The sequence below is a fragment of the Lissotriton helveticus genome, chromosome 2_1 (genome assembly GCF_964261635.1).
Source record: "Lissotriton helveticus chromosome 2_1, aLisHel1.1, whole genome shotgun sequence".
NCBI classification, from domain to species: domain Eukaryota; kingdom Metazoa; phylum Chordata; class Amphibia; order Caudata; family Salamandridae; genus Lissotriton; species Lissotriton helveticus.
The window spans coordinates 1,043,992,553-1,044,016,568 of NC_136059.1; the positions used below are offsets into that span (position 1 = coordinate 1,043,992,553).

The 24,016-nt window shown below is 46.5% G+C and overlaps 1 long non-coding RNA gene across 1 annotated transcript in view; it reads left to right on the top strand.

Annotated features, from left to right (window-relative positions):
• Positions 1-18,406, top strand: part of LOC144819587 (uncharacterized) — a 42,174-nt gene extending 23,768 nt beyond the window's left edge. The window contains exon 3 of the long non-coding RNA XR_013607470.1: positions 18,226-18,406. This is a non-coding gene — a long non-coding RNA (uncharacterized LOC144819587). The remainder of the gene's footprint in view (positions 1-18,225) is intronic.
• Positions 18,407-24,016: the final 5,610 nt, after the last annotated feature.

Below are 24,016 nucleotides of genomic sequence, written 5' to 3' on the forward strand. Positions count from 1 at the left end.
GGCATAATCTGTGCTGCCATTGTTTTTAATAAATGATTGTAGTTGGGGCAATCCATTTTTTCCTTTAGAGAGCGATACGCGAAGATTAAGGATTGTGCTTTTGCTTTGAGTGCTATTTTGTGGTCCTTATAATTTGCGCATTTTGTTATTATAATTCCCAAGTACTTATAGTGCTCTTGTTCTTTTACTGGTGCCCCTTGGGCCATCCATTTGTACTTTAGGTTTTGCCGGTCAACTAGGCGGACCACTTTGGTTTTCTCTTTGTTAAGTGCTATGCCTTCCCGTTCTAGGTACAGAGTTGATTTATTAATGGCTCTTTGTAAGCCAATTGGTGTCTTGCTCAATAATACAATATCGTCAGCATATTGTAAGTAATGTATTGAATTGTTTGCCAAAAATGGAGGATGGTTATCTGCTGATTCGATCGCTCTTGTGAGGTCAGAGAGAAAAAGGTTAAAAAGGGTAGGGGCTAATACACAGCCTTGCTTTAAGCCTTGGGGCGTTTGGATGCTACTGGTGGTACTGCCTCCATTTCCCAGCTTCACTCTTACCCAAGTGCGGTGATGTAGGGCTTTGATGGCTCTTATGAGTTGGTAAGGCATCCCCCAACTCTCTAATTTGCTCCACAAGCGCTCTCTGTTTACCCGATCGAAGGCAGACTTGATGTCTATAAAACAGGCGTACAAGCGAGTGCCATTTGCTATCGCTTGGTCCGTTAGAATAGACAGGCAGGTTAGGTTGGTTGTTGTTCCCATTCCTTGCCTGAAGCCTGTTTGAAATTTTGGCATAATCTTTGTTTGTGATATCCAGGCTTGTAGTTCACGTAGAATGCAAGAGGCGTAGAGTTTAGCCTCTACGTCTAATAGGGATATCAGTCTAAAATTTGCGGGATTGCGATGATCGCCATGCTTGAAAATTGGATGAATAATACTTCCCTCCCAAGAGGCGGGTATCTCTGCGAGATTATATATTCGATTGAACAGTGGCATTAGAATTTCTGCCCACAGATCCGGGTCATGCTTAAATATCGCGTTCGGTAGCCCGTTTGGTCCTGCTGCACCCTCTGACTTTAGTCTTGAAATTATAGACCTTAGTTCGGTTTTAGTGATTAAGTCCACTGGGTCTGTTGACCCCTTCAGGGGTTTTTCCTGGTTGGATTTCCAATAGTCCTTCTTCGTCGCTCCTTTTGGTTCCTCCGTGTTGGCTTTAACTGCCCCTGAATCTTTAACGAGGCCTGAATCTGTATTGTTATATAAGATTTGCACATGTCTGATCCAAGTTTCTGCTCCAACCCCGGATTCTTGTAGGATTTTTGCCCCTTGGTTAAGCTTGTTTATAATACCGCAGAAGACCCTGCTATTAGGTTGTTTTCCCGCAATTAGCAGTTTATTCCAAATAGTTTCTTTGTATGAATACTTTGCGGCCCTCAATGCCTTCCTGTAGATGTTCCTTGCTCCCCTCAGGTTAGATTTGTTTACCACTAGCCCCAATGTTTTTTGGCTTGCGACGGCTCGGACCTCCTTAGCGACCTTTCTTTTTTTGCCTCTTAAGTCCATATTGAACCAGGGCTCCTTCTTGGTGTTGAGGTTACTATGCTTCGCTTCCCTTGCTGGGAACTTTTGCTGCAGGACTCGAATCATTTGCTCCCAGCTCATTACGAGGTCCTCTTCCTTATGGATTCCAAGATTGGCTATATGTGCTTCTACTGAATCCATAATTTTGCCCAACCCCTCTCCGTGCCATTTTAGTTTTTTCAGGTTGAACTTTGATGCATGATGCAGAAGGGCGGTCGTTGTTGGCGCCATACTTGATGCGATATTCAAGGTTAGTATTTGTGGGAAGTGGTCGCTTTCTACCCGATGTTCTATGCGGAATGAGTTGATGTTGGGGGTTAATTCGTTGCTTACTAAGGAGTAATCGATTATTGAATGGACCCTGCCGCTCAAGTATGTGACCGCTGCCGGCATGTCCCCCTTAGTATTGCCATTCATAATCGCCAGACCCTGATCTTTTAATCTGGATGCTAATTTTTTTCCACTACTATTTCCCGTCATCTTCACCTTTGCCTTGTTTTGATCAATAAGGGCGTTGTTGAAGTCCCCAGAAATTACCAGTGGGTATTGCGAGTAGGTTCTTTGCATGGACTTGATAAGTGACAATAATGTTGCGTGTTTTTCTTTTTGTGCCTTTTTGTCGGGATGGATGTAGACGTTAAATATTAACAATTTCCATGGTTCAATCCTAGGTGGCGATGCTTCGGTGATTTTAATCACTTGGGCCCACTTCAGGCTAACGTCTATCTCCTCAGATACCCAGTTATATTTATGGGTTACATAAGTTGATAGTCCGCCACGGGGATGGCCATGCGTGGAGAGTCTTTCTGCATATATTTGATGTTCATGGAAACCTTGGACTGGGGTTGATTGCAGTTTCCAAGATTCCTGAATCAGAATTATGTCTTGTCGTTGAAAAAAGACTCGGGTTTCACTATCATGGGCCATTTCTCGAAAGCCATGCACGTTCCATGAACAAATTGAAACTGATGAATTCTTTGTTAGATTCTGGGGGAGCATTTTGTTGCACTGGTTTACGGGGGAGTTTGGATCTGGGTTAGGTAGCTTTATTGCCAAGGACATTAGGTATCCATGACCAATCCGTTCTATCAGCTTGGTGAAGACCGTTTCTTTGATCTTTACAATTTTCGCTTGATGGCTCTATCGTAGATGCCCTGGCGCCGCGTAGACAAGAGGTGTGTTGACCTCTGCTCCAATGTCCCTTGTCTTGGACACTTGTATTTGATTGAAGGGGATGGGGGTACCTTGGGCGCTTATGTCGCATTATAGATATTCCCCATGATTCAAACTGCGTTTTTTCAAGATATATCCTTTCTACCAGATCCTTTGAGGCCCAAGTTGTAACTGTTTCCTCGATGGCCCCATTGTTAGCGTTTTGTTGAAATTCAACACAGATGAGGTCCTGCAAACTGATTTCTTTTAAAGCCGGTAGTTCGTTAAACAGTTTTAACAAGTTGCCTCGATTTAAGAAGTCCTGCGACCCCCTAGTTACATATTCGGGGATAAAAGTTAGCTTTAAGTCAGACAACTCTGGGTAATTGATTGGCTCCATTTGTGATGTTCCGGTTTCGCAAAGTAGTGGGTTGTAAGGTTGCATTTTCTCGTGAACGGGGAGAATTAATTGTTGTTCTTGTGCTTTCTGTACTACCTCAATTGAGTTTGCTATTTTTTGGATTTGAGCTGAGTTGATTAACTTCATTTGGGCCGTACTTTGCTCCCTTCGTAATAACGAACATTTGCGTTCCTTTGCCAGAACTGTGATTCGTATGGGGGTTGAGGCTGTTTGAAATTCGAGTGTTGCTGCTGGGCCGTGAGGTTCATGTGCATTACTTTCCAATATGGTAGGTGGTTGTTGCTCAAAGGTAATTTTTGTACCGGCATTGTGTCCCTCTTTGAAGTCAAGTTTAGAATCCAAACTATTTTTTTCCCGGGCTGTGGTCAGCTCATGTTGCTCGGTGCCTCCCTGATTGACCACCTGTTTTGGCTTTGTTTGTTCTTTTCCAGGTTCAGGAGCTTGTGATTGGTGATTCAGTGTTGTGAACTTTTTACTGATTTCCCTTGTGGGTGGGGATTTGGTTGATTTGGCTCCTGACCAGGGGCCATCGCCCCTTAATATGAGTGAAGTGTTTGAGTGGTCAAGTCGGTCTGTGTGAATTTCCTAACTCACTGGCGGCCCATTCAAAGAGTTGGATTTTTTTTCTTTGAGGGTATTGGGGTTAAAGATGGGGAAGGTTTTGCCCTGATCTATATTTTGTTTGTTCCTGTATTTTCCTTGCCCTTTTCCTTTGTCTCTCTGTTGGAAGCTCCTCAAATGTGGATTGGTGGGATGATTTGATTTCTTCAATATTTGGGTCTCCTTTGTCTGGGCGACATTCCTTTGGTAATGGTACTTGATCCATTATTTGTTCGCTTTTCTTTGGGCCGTTTGTGAGAGTTCTCTTGAGCGTTTGTGAATTCTCCGGGGTTTGCTTGGTTTCTGTCATCTGGCTGTGGCCACGAGATTGTTTTACTTCCCCTAAAATGTCCATCAAAATGGCCGGGAGGCTTGCCAGCTTTTCAAGGATACTTTCACATCCGCAGATTCGTTGTTGATTACTCCAGCTGGTTTTGGGCTCTAATTTCCCCTGAGTTGACAGAAGCGATGAAAGGGAGTCCAGTTTTGTGTTTATACTTGAAATATGCCCAGCCATCAAAGTGATGAGGTCGATCTGGACTTCCATTTTGTTTGATTGAAAGTTCAGCACCCTTATTGCTTGTTCTAGAGTGCTTAACAAAGGTTGGGTCCATGACGTGGAAAGGCTCAGCATTTTGGATTTTACTTGGGTCCTTGGGCCCTAAGTCCAACGCGCTCCCAGATGAGATTGTAATTGGGTCAGTATAGGCGTGGTGTGGTTGGTTTGCCTGCATGATGATGCTGTCATTTATGCATCCTTTTTGTTGGTCACTTTTTGGCCCTAGGCCACGCGGGGTTGAAACCCGCATAACCAGAATCAGATATCGGCCGTCAAAACCGTATTCTTCTTGTGGCGTTCTTCTTTGTGAATCGATATACTTTATAATTCTCTCTGAGAGTTCCTCAAGTTGGGAGTCATTGGATAGGAAGAGAGGCTTTAACCATGGGTCTCACTCTTGCCCAGATGTGATGGATTGGTTTTTATGGTCAGTATTAGCCTCCTGCTCGCTCTTGCTCGCTGTTCCGTGGTCTCTGTTCTCTGGTAGCTCCACGATTGCCTCACTTTTATTCTGGCTCGGCCTGATGTCCTTCTCGAGGCATTTATCTGTGGTGTTCTTTTCAGCTCTACCTCCCTCTATTTCGTTTGTAGCTGCGGGTGTGTTGGGGCCATGCACCTGGGCAATGACTAACTCTTGTTTGCCTTGACAGTTAGGGCCCAACAACGTTGGGGAGGGTGCACACCCTGTATCGCTACATGGCATGTTCTGCAAATTATTGGTCCGGGGGGAGGGTGCGTTCAATGGCGCGATGGGGCTTGGTAACTTACCCGCCTCCGCGGTCTGTGCATAGATCGCCGCCATTGGGTCCTTGAGATAAAATAATTTTAGAAGTCCGGATTTCCTTCTGGGGTCTGGTTTTAACTCAGGGGTTGGTGCAGATACCAGCCTCTCCCTGGGGTTTAATTCAGGCCCTAAGCCTGATGACGTATTGGGTTCCGTGGTTGTCTTTCTTAGTTTTTGTTGGGATTTTTTGCTCTCCCCAGGTTGTCGCGTTTTTCCCGATCTCATTTCCCCCGTTGGGACCTTGCGGTCCCGTTGACCCCCCGTCGAGACTCTAGTCGTGGTTGATGGTAATTATTACGATATAGACTTCGAGGTCGGGGGGTATGTGAACAAATGCTCAGTTGAATAAGTGGCCCAGCCTGGCTGGGCACGTTGCTTCCCTGGGCCTGGCGCACAGGCTCTCTTGGACTCTCTCGGGTTCCCAAAAGTCCTATGTCCTCAGCTGCTCTTGTGCGCTGTCCCTTTGTTCTGCTGGCGCCCCGTTTCGCTGGCTCCTGGCAGGCTTCGAGCGTTTACTTCCTCCGCTCACCGCTACGTCCCTTCTCCTCCTTTACGACAGTGTGTATCGTGTGGGGGTGTCGTTGGTGGTGCGCTGCACCGCTGGGCCCGTGACCCGCTGCAGGGAGGCGTGGGCCCCCTGCCCGTTGTGCCGCTTCCCCTGTGCCTCCCCTGTGCCTCTTAGTCCGCCCTGTCCGTCCTGTCCAAGCAGCCCCCAAAGCGACCTGTATGCCCGGTCCGCACAGCCGCGCCTGAAGTCACGCAGAGAGGGTGCTGAGGAGGAGGTGGAGGCGATGGGCAGATGGGCAGATGGACAGATGGACGGCTGGGAATGTGTTTTGTGTGTGACAGACTGGCAGTCTGCAGCTCTCACCCACCACGGCAAAAGGCAAAGAGGCAAAGCAGGCAAGGAGGGCTGGGAAGCTATAGCTGTGCTGTGTTGTGGTGCTTTACTCACCAATGTCAGTGGTGACGTCAGTTGGCACCCGACCTCAACTGGCGCCCAGCTTCTCTCCTTGCACCGGTCTGCGTGCTCCGTGGACCGCCTCGCCTGCCACCCTCGCCTCGGTGTAGGCGGAATAGACAGTTTGTTCTGTTTAGCCCCCTGTCTCTCCTCTGCTGCGGTCTCCGTGCGGCTCTGCTGCTGCTGCTCTGCTACGATCTCTGGTCTCTGAGCGGCTCCGGTAGGTCCGCGGCTCCACGCAGTTCCCCCGCCTTGCCTATCTCGCCTGTCACACTCGCCTGGGGTTTAGACTCTCTCCCCGCGAGTTTGTGCAGTTTGTGCAATCTTTTTAGACTTTTTAGTCTTTTCAGGAGCCTTAGCTAACTCCCGATGTCTCCTCCGGCAGCAGGCTCCGGCACCAGGCACCGCGGTCCGCGTCTCAATAAGCTCCTCCTCTTCCGGTAATCTTACCACACTCATTCAGGGGCAAATGTCACCCCCGGTCACACGTCGCACCTCCCCGGAGCTGAGGCCGGCACTCACACGATCTGCAGCGGGGGTCTACATTTCGGCTCGTCCGCGAACTGCTATTCCGTCGCGTCTCACCCACCCAGTGTAACTGCACACATGCTGTCCCCCGAAGGTCGGAGCCTGACTCCGATTGTCAGCACCGCTCTCCGCCGCCGAGTCCCGTAGCGATAAGGTACCAGCTGCCGTGTATAACCACCTTTTTAACAGGATATTTGTGCCCAGGGCCGTAGCTCATCAAGGAGACAACCGCCATGTTCGGCAGCTGGCCACGCCCATCCCTGTCCTACCATTTACTTACATAGCAGCCTGCCCTTAGGGCTACCTAGGTCCCACCTTAGGGTTGAATTATATGTACTAGAAGGGGAGTGTAAGGTTTCACAGGTAGGTTTAAAATGCCAAGTTGCAGTGTCAGTACACTTTGCTCACAGGCCCTGCAATGGCAGGCCTGAGACAGATTTAAAAACGATATTTCTGTGGGTGGCACAATTAGTGCTGTAAGCTCACTAGTAGCATTTAACTTACAGGCCCTGGGTACATGGGGTATCAGTTTACAAAGGGCTTCCAAGTAACGTATATAGGTCAACCAGGTCTACACGAATCACAAGCATGTTTAGGCAAGAAACACATGCACTTTAGCACTGGTAAGTAGTAGTAAAGCACTCCTAAGGCGCACAATAAGATACAGCAAAAACTTGGAAGTCCCAAGCAAAAGGTTTTGGAAGAAGATCACCCTAAGGCTGACAGGTCTAACATGTGTCACTCCCAGCTGAAAATAGGGAGAGCTACCCAGTCTCTAGGGAGTTCTCTTCATGAAGGCGGAAATACCTGGATAGACCATCAGCATTTGGCTGGTCTACCCCTGGTCTGTGTTCCACCCTGAAGTCTATGCCCTGCAGGGAAATGGGCCACCTCAACAGTTTTGGATTCTCACCCCTCATTTGTATCGAGCCACATGCGGGGCCTGCAGTCAGTCTGAATCAGGAAGTGAGTGCCAAACAAGCATGGCCCCAGGTTTTTCAGTATCCAAACCACAGCAAAAGTTCCTCTTTCTCTATCACTCCACCTTTGTTCCCTGAGAAGTAACCTCCTGATGATAAAGAGTGGCACTCACCTTGGGCATGGGCAGGGTGTCGACTGTCGAAAAAGAGTACCTGGTGTCCCAGGGTAGTCGAGAATAGGGAAGCTGGAGTCCTCGCACTGCTCCAGTCAGTAACCATTCTGCGGAGATTGGATCAGGGAGGTGGTGGTTGGTGGGGCCTCCACCCCGCAATGGGGAAATAGATGAAACTTTCCTGAGCCCTCCAACACAGCGGATAGTCAGACTCCTGGGAAGCTGATTCCTCCTCACCTGTACTACTGCCACCGCCGTCTTCGTCATCTCAGGGGTAAAATTCAAGTGCAGCTTTTGGCGGACAGAGGGCTCAGCAGTCCTGCGGGAGACCCAGCTGACCGAAGCTCAGGCTCATATTGGCAGCAGTTCTGCAACCACAGTCTGGTGTACAAAAGAAGATTGGTCGACGAGCTGGGAACCCCTCAGTGGCTATTTTACAGGCTCTCTTCAGTTGGGCTTTTTTTGTGGCGAAAAGAGATGCGTACTGGTAGTTGTGGTCTTCATGCCACAAAATCAGCATCTGGACCTAGCGTGGCTGGTGGCAAAAATAACTATGTTTCCCAAAGTGCTCAGTGAAAGCTGCCTTGAACCTGAAAGTTGAAATTCAAGCCTACGCTTGACGCCTTCACATAGGCCTGAATCATAACATAGGAACGAAATGGACTGGGGCATTCATCAATGAAATTGGAGCTAGTTTTTTTCTTAATTTGCAGATGATTTGCGTGGGTTGGTCACGGAAGAGTACTACTTTTTATTAGGGGTGCGCAAGTGCCCTGGCAAACTCCGCTCCACAGGCTGTAAGCAGAGCTTTCTGCCAAACTATCCACTCCCAAGTGGAGCACAGAGTGGCAAAACTCTGGGAACTTCACCGGCGGAGCGGAGTTCACTACCTACCATTATCCATTACCAAACTCAGAGCTTCTCTAGCAGGGTGGCCACTGCCCTCTGTGGTACCTCCCTGAAGCAAACAGCAGGCATGGGAAGAGTGTATCAAGCTTTTTCCTCAAGGCCTCAGGCAAGCTTCTAATCATGCCTTTATGAGTCCTGCGGAACCTCTTAAGAAGCCCTTTGGTTTGTGGATGGTAAGGAGTGGAGAATTGTAACTCACTCCACACTCCTCGCACATTATGCAGACATGAATTTTTTGCCATTGTCGGACACAATTTCATTGGGGAAATCTGCCCTGGTAAAAATCCCCATCAGGTCTTTGCCACTGCCGGTGCAGTCACAGTTTTCAGAGGGATTGCCTCTGGATACCTAGTGGCATGATCCTGCCTGAAGCAGGCTGGTGATCCATAGGCCCTACAATGTATATGCCTGCCCTCTCAAAGGATGTGACAATGACTGCAAGTGGGTTAAGGGGGGCTTTGCCCTGTCTTCCCACTAGCCAGGCAGGCCCCACAGGTCTCAAAGACTATATCTGAGGAAGCCTTGAGCCTGGGCCAATAAAAGTGTGGGACAAGTTTTGCAAATGTCTTGTCCTGGCCCAGGTGCCCTGCCATGATTCAGCTCCAGTAGGAAAGCCTTGTATCATTGGGGTACAACTTGGGCCCTAGTTGTCCCATTCACAGGAACCTTAGGCTCACTATAAAGGAGGTTGTCCTCCCAATAAATATGGAGACTATCAGAAGCATCACCTGCTGCTTGAGCTTCGGCCTGTTGCCTCAGCCCCTCCAGGGTTGGGCTCTCTCTCTGTGCCCTACAGAACTCCTCCTTGGTGGGTTCTACTTCTACATGCCATTCAGCAATGGCAGGAAGGTCACCAAGGGGAGCAATGCCGTCTACTGTGGACTCTTCAGGTGCCCCATCCATTTCACATGAGGGACACATTCAAGCGCTGGCTTCCCACGCCCCCTGCCTTTCCCCTTCTTAGCAGCTGGTAGGAACATTTTTCCAGGCTTCAAGCCTTTCTGACTCCCATCCTGGGACGAAATGGACTTTGTTGTAGCACAGATCCGGTCAGGTAATCCTAACATCTAAGTATGAGCCTTGAGCGCCACTTCTTTCCAGGCAGTGTTTTCTACATCATTACCTAACAAACAGTCCACAGGCATGGCAGGCTTACAGCAACTTTCAGAATGAATGAAAGGGTATTATTTGTAAAATGCTCTGATACTCCAAGGTGTTTCCTGGCACACTGCATCTCTATCAATTCACAAATAGAAGTGCTAATGTGTTTAGTCTTACTAAACAGACATGTCTTCAATCTCGTCCTAAATTGAGAAATGTCTGTAATACTACGAATCTCAGAGGACCATTTACTTCAAGCTGATGGAACTAAAAATGAAAAGGATTTGCCGCCAGCCCTAGTGTGCCTTATCTTAGGAGTGCTGGCTAAACGGGCTTTGGCTGAACGAAGGTATCTAGAGGGAACATAAAAACAAAATATTTTTTATGGGGAGCCTAAGCAATGCCCTCAAGTGTGAGGTACGTGACCTCTCAGGGGAAAGCCCAAGAGAGGCTGTGCTGCTGCATTTTGGACCACCTGAAGTTTGTAGATGAGGTAATCAGGTAGAGTGAGATACAAGAAATTGCCAAAAGTCCAGCCTAGATGACACCAGTGCCTGTATCACCTGTTTCCTTGCGAAGAAGGACAAAAAGTGTAAAACCTTTCTTAAGAAATGTAGAAATCCAAAGCAGGAACCCACCACTGACTTCACCTGCAGAAAAAAGAAAGGCCATCATCAAAGTTGATGCCTAAATTCTTCACAGAATTCACTTGACACCCTGGAAAGGGTAATTCGACTGGGCCATTTGCTCGAAAAAATAGCAGCACTTTTTTTTCTGCGTTGCATTTAAGTTTATGGTATGTTAGCTACCAGAAAACCTTTGACAAGCAGGTTCTATGAAGACCTGAAATCTCCACGCCCAACTCAAATGGAACGGGGTCCACAGGATTTTGGCTCTATCTGTTGTCAGCTACCAAAACCTGGTGGAATGCATTGGGAATTAGCTGCTCTGGGGAAACTAGCTAACTCCTTACCATAATAATACTGGCTCCAGAATCCCTCAGAGCCTCCACACCTTGCCCATTGATGGCGACGCATTGCCTATACTTCGCAGTATTATAGGGTACATGGATCTTAAGAAACGGGGTACTTTACAGGTGTAGGGGCAGTTTTCAGGACTCAGGCAGGGGGCTGTGATCGGGTTCATTTTTAGGGCATTGAGTTCAGTTTGCAGGGCTCAGGTTGGGGGAAAAGAGTATGTTTTAAGGACTGGGGCAGTTTTAGGCCTCAGGGCAGGAGGTCAGCATACTTTAGGGATGCAGGGGTCCGTTTTTAGGGCTCAGGCTGGGGGGCTGCTGTCAGGATAGTTTTGAGGAGAGGGGAAAGTTTTAGGGGTCAGGTTGGGGCAGAGAAACTGACTGTTTTAAGGACTGGGGAAGTGTTAGGCCTAAGGGTGGTGGGGCTGGGTTAGTGGTACTTTAGGGGTAGGTTTGAGAGTTTGGGGTTAATGTTTAGGGTACAGGGTAGGGTGGGTGTAAAGGGACAGTTTTGAGGACTGGGTCGGGAGTATGATCTTTAGCACACATGTCCCTTTACCAATCATGTCTTTACCATGAAATTGTGTGGTAAAGGCATGTGTGGTAAAGACACAGTCGTGGTTGAGGCAGGCGTTGTTCAGGCATGTCATGTTCCATCATACAAGCTTAGGAAACATCTGTCACCCAGGGAGACTAGAATAAACTTGCTAAACTCCCCCACATAAACTGGGACAAAGTCCTGCCACAGCACTACACTTGCCACCCCTGGAACCTTTCCTCCAGTTGGAGGTAGTGCTCTTTTTAGACACTCAGAATCCCTCTTGTAGTGTCCATAGTCATAGCACTCATAGTACTCAATGGGCTTGGGCTGCTGACCTTTGTCAGGCTAGTTTTTCTTCTGGTGGTCAGATTGAGAACCAGGCCATTACCCCTGTAAGTTGTTTTGGGGGCCTTTAGAGAACTCTGAGACTGATTTAGATCATGGAGGAACTCCCGTCCTCCCTCCGCGGTGGCGGTTACAACTACTTCACTCAGCTGATGAAGTACCCCCGCCATATTTAGATGTGGGCTAGTTAAACCGCCATCGGCATGAACATACTGTTTACCGTCACATTCGTGGCGCAACTCCATTGAAGCAGCAGACTCCTCTGGTAGCCAACAGTACCCCATCACCGTCAGGCAGGTGGGTTTTCGCCAACCCTGTTTAGATAACCCTGTTATGCTGACGCTGTCCTCGCCACAGATTCCTGATGGAATGAGTCCCCGGTGGAGTGGAGACTTGTAAGTAATACTGATTCATGTGTCAAAACAAATATATGCTGTGTTTGTTTAAAAAATATATGGGAGTCATGTGTTATGCCCCTTTCTTACATATGGCTTTGCACACAAACAACACACACATACTATTATATGCACACCCACAACCACAACAATATATTTTTGTCAATACAGGTTTGTTCATTTTACCTCTACATGTGGTAAAATTAACACTATTGCATTACACATAAAACAAAATGCATGTAAGAGCAACGTTAGAGTACACAAGAACAAAGCAATTGTCAACACACGATTCGTAGTAAGACAAGTGTAAAAGACACTTACCTTTGATCCCAGTGACAATGGAGTTGATTACCATTGTGGTCAAGTAGACTTAGCAAAGGAAGGACCTGGACAATGAGGTTCAACATGGAAATGAAAGTCCGAAATATAAAAAAGGTAAGTTTCTACCTCATTTCCTTCGATTCTGCCAACTTTAAGGAGGAGGTATTCCTACCACAGTTTCCTCGATGGAAAGGCACATCATTATTGGCTCGTCGATAATCTTGGCTGGATTCCACCCGGCAGCAGCTTCTGCCTACACGGGTGATAATTCCTGGTGGAGTTGGTGGAACTCATGCAGTCTTTCGTCCACAGACCCGCTAAAATCTAAATAGAGCGGGTGGACCACTAAGTAGGCGGTGGTGAAACTGTCAAAAAAGTGAGGGTGAGGCCAGTTCCGGCAGGATCTAAATCAGGCCCATTGGCTTTTTATCTACCCCCTCCTTATTCTGGTTGTATCCCTGACCACCCATTTGGGAGTCATCCAAAGATGCTTTCCTGGACTCTCTGGTGCTGACCCAGATGTCCTTTTCCTCAGCAAGCTTCCTGTGATCAGTCAGCTTACTAATCCTGAGGTTTTGGGGCAACTCTGTAAAACAAACATCAAGCAGGTGCTCCTTCAAAATTAAATTGTACAGCCCTAAATAAACATTTACTTTGCTGCCCCTCACCCAGCTCTTCAGTGCCTTACCAGCATACTCTAAACAGTCAACGAAGTTCTGTGTGGCTACCTTGTGGCTATGCCTGAACCTCTGTTGGTATTTCCTCAGGTGTCAGCCAAAACCTACTAGTCAAGGTGGCCTTTATTGCAGTGTGGCATGCCTGGCTCCCCACCTCTAGTGTAAGAAGAGTGTCCCTCCCTACTGTGGGCATGCATCTCCATAGAATACCACCCCAGTACCTCTGGGACCTTGTGCACTCATAGAGTCACTTCAAAGGCCGCATACCACTTGTCCACATCATCCCCTACAACATAACTGTGCACACAATCTTTGGGTATCCTGACCTATGACTCATGTGAAGAAACTGCAGGTATGCTGGCACCATCACTGTTGCTGGAACCCACTTGTAGGGCTCTGATATCTCTAAGTTGGCAGGGTATGCCCAGACGTGTGTCCATTGCTGACTTTGCCACTGGATTCAAGCTAGCCAGGCTGATGAGGGTGTTAACCCAAAACCGGTCCAAGGATGCTTGTTTCCAGTGCAGGTGTATAATAGGGGGGGGGGTATTACCCAAAAAGAGTCCCTGGGACCTGGGTTGGCTAGGTATTATGAGGAAGGGGTCCCAAAGGGATAGAGAACACAAATTGAAATTTAATAAAGAAAATAATCACATAGACATTAAATCAAACCACATTGTTTTAATCACAATGGGGATGTGTATCAAATAACGACCATAATCAAGTATTAGAGATGAAAAGGTGGAGCAATGCCCCGGAAGGGGGGGAGTGCGTGATATTGTGAGGATACTGTGATGAGGAAGGGTTAAAGGTGACAGAATAATCAATACTTCAAACCAAATTAGTTATATTGGTTACACATTATGTACATGAACAAAACAAGAGAACTTAAATTTCACATCAAGACATATCATACTCCACACAGTACAGTATATGAACAATTGGGCCGTGGAGTTGACGATTAAAAACAGATAGTTGTCGACGTTTCGACCCTCTCAGATATGCAGGTCTTATTGTATCCTTGCAGCGGGGTCTTCTTCAGGACAGGGGAGTAGGGGCAGACCACCTTACTAAAAACTATTCAGGAGTTGAGAAGGTAAGGGACATCCGGTCTGATGTTCCCCGTCAGGCTGAAAGCAATGTTCGGTTTCTGGATAGATCGTCAAACAGATCGGAGGCCGAATGAATCTGGCATGGAATCCGCTCGAGTTCCGCTCGAATGTTTCCAGTGCAGGGCAGACCTGGCTTGGCAGTTCAGGCTGGACTGTTCCCATCAGGCACAGGGTAAAGACTGATTTTCATATAGCTGGGTCTGAACTGGAGTGGCGAAGTGAGTTGAAGAACGATGATGGATTCAACCCAGATCTGTGACTGGGGGGGGAGTGTCTGAATAGTTTCAGAGCTTTTTGTGTTTCCTTTATTTTAGCCTCAGCCAAGTTTTGAAGTCATGAGGGGGTACTGAAAGTGCACCTTTGGCAAGGCACAAGATCATCTTTGTCCCTTACCATGTACAGTGAGTGGTTTTGACAGAGTACTATGTTTTTAGTTCGCAGTAGCTGACGGTCTTATTTTCCTGTTCAGGTATATGATTGCACTGGCTATAGGTCCACTCAAGTTAAGTTCTACACATATGTCAGGAAAAATACCCTTCACATGCAAACCTGTGTGATTTTAGAGAGTGCATGAATGTATGATGTATTGTCGCAGGGCTCCATTATGCTTGCAAGTGGGTATGACTGCTTTTATCAGAGGGATCCATTATGGATTGTCCCTGTTCTGGCGTGGCACGAGAGAGAGTTTGTGGAACAACACCCAGAAGATGGAAGCGCATTGCCTGCATTACTAAGAAAAAGGATGTAACTGATGGATACAGGACTGCCTTTACAAATATCTAATTGACCTTTATAGCAAGGAATTATTGATTAGTCATGCCTCAGAAATGCCATTTGGTTAATGGTGGGGGAATGGGACTAAGGCCCCAGAGATATTTGCAAGTGAAAAAGAAGTTACTATGGAGAGCTTAGATGCTTTGTTTTCCTTTTGAGTGCCCCTTCCTGGAAGGCTAATACGAGCCAGGATCACTGCTTCAGATTTACTGTACCCATGTCATTGGTAGTACTGCTGGGTTCCAAATTCGTCACTACCTAGTGTGATGAGTTATGTTATGTTATGTTAAACTTTTATTTATATAGCGCACGGCTACTCAACAAGTGTCCCGGCGCTTTATGAGGGCGACTCAGCAGTTTAAAAAACATAACAGTGAACAGCGAGGAAAACATAGAAAAGAAAACAACCTAAAGGTTAAAAAGCCAGGTCTTCAGGCTTTTCCTGAACAGGATCAGACTGGGAATACTGCGTAGAGCAAGGGGCAGGGAGTTCCACAGCTGGGGAGCCTTAAGGCTGAAGGAACGACCCCCGGTGCGAGCCTTCCTCACCCGGGGAACCACGGCCATGAACAAAGATTCCGACCGCAAAGAGCGGGCCGGACGATAGAGGGCCAGTCTACGCTGCAGATACTTTGCTCCGGAACCAGAGAGTGCCTTATGCAATGTCAATGGTGTCCTAAATGTCGAACTTTTCACCAAGCCCTCAGCCAGGAATACTATGTTACACTACACGAGTAACCATCCCCCCTGTCAGGTCAACAACATCCCTTTTGGCCAATTTCTTAGGCTTAAAAGAAACTGCACTACCATTCAAGATTTCGACAAACATGCAGCCATATTACAAACTAAATTCATTGAGCGAGGGTACCCGAGAAGAATGGTCAGGCACGCATACAAACGTGCGAAATATTATGATCGAGAAAGTCTTTTCAATGGTAAAATAAACAGAGATGATTCCCCTAAACCCATTATCTTTGTAACTAATTTTAACCATATCACCAATAAACTCAAGAACATAATAAACAGAAACTGGCATCTAGTTAGCGACAAACATCAGAGTCGACTCCCTAAACCTATGTTCTCTTTCCGACGAAACTGCACGATTCATAATAATCTCGTGCACACATATAGTGAACCCAAGAGACATGAGCAGCCATGTATTGACCATGCCCCTTTGCCAACTGGAACTTTCCCTTGCTCTGGTTGCAGCAATTGCAACGATATCATCCGCGGCAGCACCATCACTAATAATAATGTAACCTGGAAACCCAAAAGCTTTATGAATTGCAGGACCAAAAATGTTATATATTTGATTCGTTGCCCTTGCAACTTTATATACATTGGGGAGACCTCTAGAGAAATTCGCATTAGGATGAATGAACATAGGTCAGCCCTCCGCACCAACAAGAAAGGGGCACCACTCACAGAACACTGGTGCAAGGCGAGACACAACATCAGTGATCTTAAATGGTGCTGCCTTGAAATTGTCACAATATCAACCAGAGGTGGTGATCTTAACCAGAAAAGGAAGAAGCGTGAGCAATTTTATATGTCCAAGTTCAACAGTGTCAGGCAAGGGTTAAATAGCAGAGAAGATTGGGAGCGCATAGTATAGGACCTTTTTAAATACCTAATGCCCTCACGCGAATGTCATTAGAAACATAAAGACCAAATGTTTATTCATTTTTCTTAAAACTTTTTCATACATATGAATTCGAATTGCACCCAGACACCACCTCCTTTCTAAGAAAATGGGTGCCAAGATTTCCAATTCGGTCCATTATAATTCGTACAATTGCACATGACCAAATAACATGATACTTTCTAATTGTAACGCTGGGTGTTTAAGGCATGCAAGCCGCCACGGATGTTCTTGTAATACACAATAAAGTTTGTCCTTCAAACCCCGCAAATAGTAAACAAAAGCGCCCGTAACATGTGACCCACTGTAGTCCAATTAGGCGTTAGAGCTTAACAAACCAATGAGCGGCTCTTTCTTATATAAGATGCGCGACGCGCGCTAACACAAAAATACTTCGCCAGAACCCCCGAGACGCTGAAACGAACAGGAGCAGGGAGGCCGGCCCGATTGATTGAGGTAAGCGATAGGGACTTGTAACCCCTAATTTAGACCTGTAGCCCTGCTTAACAGCGGCTCAGGCAAAAGTAAACTGCACATACGGACAACAGCGCAATAATGCCATAATGCCAAGTCCGTCTTTTCTAATTCATAAAATCGAGCACTAGTAGACGCCAATGCCGCCACGGGCTCTACGAGTCCTTTTTCGTAACAATAACTCCCGAACAGACAAGTCCTCGTTGCTCAATGCAAACTAAATAAACAACATATCCTAAGAGCTGACTATCACGAGGCTCGCCTCATGCTGACCGAACCACATGTGGCCTTTTATTAAAAACAAGTCTATGTACAAACAGCCCCTGACCCGTGGGGTTTTCGTTTGGCAATTCTAAATAAACTATTAGCATATCTCATGCGCTTAACACAGTTATAAACTGTCAACTAAGAGTGCTCTTTTCTCACAGATTTCGGTGACTACGAGTGAGGCTGTCAATTCCCCCTCTCTTCCAGCGCACACACAGGTTTTTATTTCATAAACCGTGGTCGCATCGCCTCCTACCCAAGTAAGCAACCGGGGTAAGTCCAAATTAGAGACAGAGGTTGTCAGATGATATTAAACAGGCAGTAATAGCATTATTAAATCCGCTTTGCCCTCCTTTTTTCATCTCAGGTATATCCAATCAAATAGGATATTCAGACACACCCAATTAAATAGGATTTTGAGATCGGTGGCTCCTGTTCTTCCAGTGTGAGCTTGCTCTGCAACTTAGAAAGGTATTGATCATGGGTGTATTTACAACTTGTCACTCAAAACGCAACTATACCTCCAACCACAATTTGCTGATGGCCTTTTTCTGTATTAATTTTTAGATTGTTTTTATCTTCATGCCCAGCCAAAAATTGATGAATTTGGTTGTAGCTTTTATACCCAATACCCTGCACGCTATTCCAAGTGCACCATTAAGATCATCACAACTCTTAATGACCGAGGTAAGCATTTTCTTACCATGCATATTAAGAACAAGGATATATCCAATTCCACAACAGCAGTGCCCAGCACTTTTTTATTGCTCCCTCCCACCTTTTTCATGATACCAATAATGTAAACCTCTCTCGAACCATTGCCTGATAATTTTTGTGTTGACCCCCTGTTGCAGTTTAACAATGTGTAGAAAAAACAATGACAGAAATATGTAAAACAAATAGTTTGGAATTGTGTCTTGGGTTAGATTAGTTTGTCTGTAATAATAAATTTTTTTTAAAAAAAATAATGATGATTTATGTAAACCAAACACACAGTAATTTTGTTGTTTCCTTAACAGAAACTGTCCTGATGAAGGTTTTTAACACTGTACCGAAACGCCGCGTCGACAACTGTTCCTCCTGAACATTTTTATCATCTTCTCATTCTGTAGTGTGCATTTTGAATTTTTTATATTATTCGTTTTAATATGACACATTGCATTTGATTTTTCTATTGTGTATTTTCTTTGTACAAATGGTTCAACCCTTTATGATTAAAAATATGCTTGCCTGATAAATATTTTTGTCATTTTTACTGTCACTTATGTACCTAACTTGTATTAAGTCTGCTGCATGCATCATTTTGAATACTATACAACAGGTTCAACCAAATGTCTTACTGTGATTATTAGAAGGTAATTTCAACAGAACATCCTGAGGTTTCTTTTTGTCCATTGTGTGATTGGTATCATTGACCAAGGTGCGACTAAATACGGGTAGTTTTTTTCCCACTGGAACCACCGTTTGTGGCTCCCCATAGGACCCCATTTCTTTTTTCTCTCTGTTCTCCCCTGGTCCATAATCATTACCAGTAGGGGGCCTCCTTTATTGTTACTCACTGATGGATACAGGACTGCCTTTACAAATATCTAATTGACCTTTATAGCAAGGAATTATTGATTAGTCATGCCTCAGAAATGCCATTTGGTTAATGGTGGGGGAATGGGACTAAGGCCCCAGAGATATTTGCAAGTGAAAAAGAAGTTACTATGGAGAGCTTAGATGCTTTGTTTTCCTTTTGAGTGCCCCTTCCTGGAAGGCTAATACGAGCCAGGATCACTGCTTCAGATTTACTGTACCCATGTCATTGGTAGTACTGCTGGGTTCCAAATTCGTCACTACCTAGTGTGATGAGTTATGTTATGTTATGTTAAACTTTTATTTATATAGCGCACGGCTACTCAACAAGTGTCCCGGCGCTTTATGAGGGCGACTCAGCAGTTTAAAAAACATAACAGTGAACAGCGAGGAAAACATAGAAAAGAAAACAACCTAAAGGTTAAAAAGCCAGGTCTTCAGGCTTTTCCTGAACAGGATCAGACTGGGAATACTGCGTAGAGCAAGGGGCAGGGAGTTCCACAGCTGGGGAGCCTTAAGGCTGAAGGAACGACCCCCGGTGCGAGCCTTCCTCACCCGGGGAACCACGGCCATGAACAAAGATTCCGACCGCAAAGAGCGGGCCGGACGATAGAGGGCCAGTCTACGCTGCAGATACTTTGCTCCGGAACCAGAGAGTGCCTTATGCACCAGCGTCAAGGTTTTAAACATTATCCGCTTTCGGATGGGGAGCCAGTGAAGAGACTGTAGCACCCCAGATGTTCTTGCCCGCCTGTGAAGGCCTAAAATGGCGCGAGCCGCAGAGTTCTGCGCCACTTGCAACCTTTGGACCAGATAATCCGGAAGTCCTAAATAAAGAGCGTTAGCATAGTCCAGTCTAGATCCTATTAGAGCTTGGACAGTGATCTTTCTATGCTCCTCTTTGAGCAGGGGTAGGAACTTCCGGAGCATCTTAAGGATGCCAAAACAGGTGCCCGTCAGACCAAGAATGTGCGATCTGAACGTAAGGTTATTATCAATCTTGACTCCCAGATTTTTGGCAGTCACAGATGACTGGGCGGGGGGACACATGTCCGCTGGCCACCACTCCCGCCATTCCGGTTCCGAAGCACAACCAAAAAGCAGAACCTCCGATTTACTGGAGTTGGCCTTGAGACCATTCTGCTGGAACCAGTCAAAGACCTTCTTCAGACATCTCCGGATGCTCTCCCCATCAAATGGCTGATCTTTCTTGCAGGTGAAGAGAAGCTGCGTGTCATCCGAATAGGACACGATCTGGGCCCCCGAAGCCTCCACAAGTGCCGCCAAAGGGGTCATAAAGATGTTAAAAAGAGTCGGGCTCAACACAGAGCCCTGTGGAACTCCGACTCCCAGTGGCGGCATCTCAGCGGAGCTTGAAGAGGCCCAGACCGTTTGTCGACGGTCCTCCAGAAACGATGTAAACCATTTGAACACCGTCCCCCTCAGACCGATGTCATAGAGTCTGGTGAGTAAAGCCTCGTGGGGGACGGTGTCGAAGGCCGCCGACAAGTCCAGCATGACAAGCACGGCCTTCCCACCTGCATCCAGTGTCTCGCGGATGACCTCAGACACCTCAAGAAGTGCCGTCTCCGTGCTCAGGTTAGGCCGAAAGCCGGATTGCGAGGGATGCAGTAGATCATTTGATTCAAGGAAGCCCGAGAGTACACCGTGCACGTGCTTCTCTGTAAGCTTCGCAAGGGCCGGAAGAAGAGAAATTGGCCGATAATTAGCCAGAACCCCGGTATCCAGTCCCGGCTTTTTGAGGAGGGAGATCACCATCGCCCTTTTCCAGGGCAAAGGGAGCCTCCCCTCTCTCAAGGATGAATTCAGGAGAGGATTCACCAGGGGGTTCATCAGCAGCGCCATCCTGGCCAAAAATTTGGCAGGGCAGGGCAGGGATCTAATGGCGACCCAGACTTGAGACTAGCCAGAAGTGAGAGGGAAGCATCAGAGGAGACCGGCGGGAACTCCGCCAACAAAGCCTCTGGCGTAGCCGATGGTGCTCGCCCCACCCCGGTGCTAACGTCCCCTTCCGCAGACTCGGTAGAGAAGGAGGCCTGGATCAATCTGATTTTATCAGTAAAAAACCTAGCCAGGTCACAGACCCAGGCTTCAGATGGGACTGCTTGCTGTAGATTGGATCTGGGGGCAGTAAACTCCCTCACCGCGGTGACAATCTCCTTACAGGAGTTGGAGGCCACCTCGATCCTCCTGGCGAGGTACTCTTTTTTTGCGCACAGAATGTTACGATGGTACGCTTTGACCGCCAACCTATAGGTGAGTCTGGCCTCCCCCCCATACTGAGAACGCCAAGCCCTTTCCGCCACCTTGCACTGGCTGCGTTCAATACGCAACGCCCCCGTAAACCACGGCGCAGACTGCCGCTCACCCACTGATCGAGGAGCTCTTACAGGGGCCAGGTCATCCAACCTCTCTATCAGCCACGCTTGCAGGGCCTCAGTGTCCAGGTCCAAGTCACCCACAATAGGGCATGGATGGTCAGCAAACGCCCGCGCTAGCAAATCAGGCGTGACTTTATGTAGTGCCCTAGAGGCTACTCCAGACTGAGCCGGAGTGCTGCTAGATACATGGTCACTCCCTTGTATGAAAAATCGGGCCAGTCTGTGGTCAGACCAGAGTACCGGGAGAAGTTCTGTGTCCACTAAGGGAACAGAAGAAAACACCTGATCTAGTGTATGTCCCTGATCATGTGTGGGGCCCGACAACTCAGGAGCAAGACCCAAAGGGGTGGTGATATCAAACAATTTGTTTGAATTCACGTCCCCCACAATGTCCAGGTGAAAATTAAAATCACCTGCCAGCAGACAATGCTGAGCAGACAAGGCCAGTATGGATAGTGCCTCCTGGAGGTCCTCAAAGAAGGAACCCACCGATCTAGGGGGTCTATAAACCAGCAGGCCCTTTAGGGCTTGATGGGGGGTCAGCCTGATAGCAAAGGCAAGGGACTCAGAGCCAGCAATGATCTCCATAGGGAGGATAGAACATGGGACGCTTTTCTTGACCACGACCGCCACTCCGCCACCCCTTCCCTTGGCTCTATCCTGGCGGAAGATGTTATAATCTGATGGAATGGCCGCTAGGATGTCCGGGTTGGACGACACCCCCAGCCAAGTTTCCGTCATGAGTTGTCATCTTACACAGAAGGACCTGTCTGCGTTGCAAAGAAAAAAATGAACTATCGAATGAAATCAGGCTAAGCCGATTTCTACAATGAAAGTGGTGGGATGCACACCATTTAATCTTCTATTCATCCTTTACTTGTCCAACTAATCTTGTCTAACTCATCTTTTAATGCATGCGTTATGGTTATTATGCCTGCCCCGGTGGCACCTTTTTGACAACGAAGAAGGGTGGGGCAACACGTGCTACCCCAAACCAATCGCACATCAATGTCTAGCCACTTTTGGCTACATTTACACAATACTCCATTTCTTCGTTTTTTTTAATCCTTGTTTTTTCCATGTTTTCTATCCTTCTGTTTTTTGTCTGTATCTATATGTAATTCCAACTCCGATCCACACACGAGATACATTCTGCCATTTTCCTAGGTTTCTACTGTTTAAACTGTGTCCTCCGGACCTCGGGTTCAAACACGACATATGCAGAGTTTCGTCCAAGGCAATGTTTATTAAAATTCCAATGCATTTCGGGCACCACACTGCCCTTCGTCAGGGAACACTACAAGTGACAATAATAAAAGAATGATGAACATCACATATACATATTAATCCCTATCCTGTCATTAGTCTAACCAATCATCATCTTTGCGTAATGCTTTATCACATTCCCCAAAAAAACAGTTTATGGAAAGCCACCTTCCTGCGCAATGTAAATAATAACCCTTCTCTTTTACAAAAGCAACCAATCCCTCTTTAGCTCAGTTTCCATCCTTCATATCCCACAGTTCTCTCTGCAAAGGATAACAACTCTTATTTTTCATCAGTGCTCATATAGCGTCTTCACGTATCCCTTGCTATTCTCCCACGTTACTTCCTCTCATCTTGTTCCACTCACTCCGCTCCGTAACCTCCCCAGTTTCTCCTTCCTTCGGCTAGCTGTATTAACCACAGTTTTTTAACTCAGGCTCCCAAGCCTTTACCATCCCTCTACTTTCTCACAGATTGTTTTTTATAACTCTCCTCACTTCTCCCTACTATATGGTACCACATTTCACATACCTGTCGTGGACGCTAAAACACCACTCTTGTTTCCATCTTGAAAAGAATTGAACATCCTCTTACATCACCTATATTTAAATCTCCTCCTCTCTAATAACTTCCTCCTGATTGGCCCATTCCTCCCGCTATTTCCCACTTTCGTAACCACGTTTAGAGTCACAATACATACTGAACTACATTGCCCATAACCCAGTGCTCTCGCCGAAATTAAAACCATAAAAAAGTGGTAGAATCTTGTAAAACTTTTGCACTATTATTGTTTTAAACATCACACCATAATCCATATTGTCATAAAAAATCAAAGTATGTTGTTGAGCTCATCCTGATAACAACATCGCTTTTATGGCGAACCTGAATCTTGCTCCGTCCATGTGGATTCGTACATTCTAGTACACTGTTTTTGAATCTTCTTAATGGGTGCTATCCCAACGGTAGGGCAAATATTGAAACAATGAAAGTGGTGGGATGCACACCGTTTAATCTTCTATTCATCCTTTACTTGTCCAACTAATCTTGTCCAACTCATCTTTTAATGCATGCATTATGGTTATTATGCCTGCCCCGGTGGCACCTTTTTGACAACGAAGAAGGGTGGGTCAACACGTTCTACCCCAAACCAATCGCACAGCAACGTCTAGCCACTTTTGCCTACATTTAAACAATACTCCATTTTTTCGTTTTTTTTAATCCTTGTTTTTTCCATGTTTCCTATCCACAGACAGTGGATTGCATCCCTTGTTTGACAATACTATATAAAAGTGGGTCTCAAATGTCCCCACTTTGTTCCATTTTCAGCTTCTTCACTGCCCAAAGAGAAGTGCTGCTGTGTTTCAAGACTGGTATTGCTGATAGCTAGTCTCCTGAAGGAAAAGGGATATTGATTGGTTTTTACAAGCCTTGTTGGATGAAGCTGTGGATCTGTCAGTGATGCTGGGAGCATCCTTCCTGGTCAGAGGGAAGAAAAAAGAACTTTGTCCCATGTGACTTTGCCTACTTGTGGAGGGGACGCCATCTGCTGAGCTATCTTTGAGAC